Source organism: Phasianus colchicus, chromosome 1, assembly GCF_987193195.1.
Source record: "Phasianus colchicus chromosome 1, bPhaCol1.hap1.1, whole genome shotgun sequence".
Classification (NCBI taxonomy): Eukaryota; Metazoa; Chordata; class Aves; order Galliformes; family Phasianidae; genus Phasianus; species Phasianus colchicus.
The window spans coordinates 131,603,657-131,603,873 of record NC_143436.1 but is presented as its reverse complement, the minus strand read 5'-3'; positions in this window follow the sequence as shown (position 1 = coordinate 131,603,873).

Below are 217 nucleotides of genomic sequence, written 5' to 3'. Positions count from 1 at the left end.
TGTGGGGAGGTGGGAGTGAGGCGGGAAGTGTGCGCATGCGCGGGGCGGGAAGGGAGGATGATCGTGTACGTGCTGAGCGGTCGTGTGGAGGTGGGAGGGCTCAGGGGTGTGAAGGGCTGCGGGTATTGCTGCTGAACAACAGTTCAGCGAGCGTGGGTCGTCTCAGGGTGGTTGCAGCCATATCCACGGCTCCATGGTCGGTGGGTGTCACTTGTTC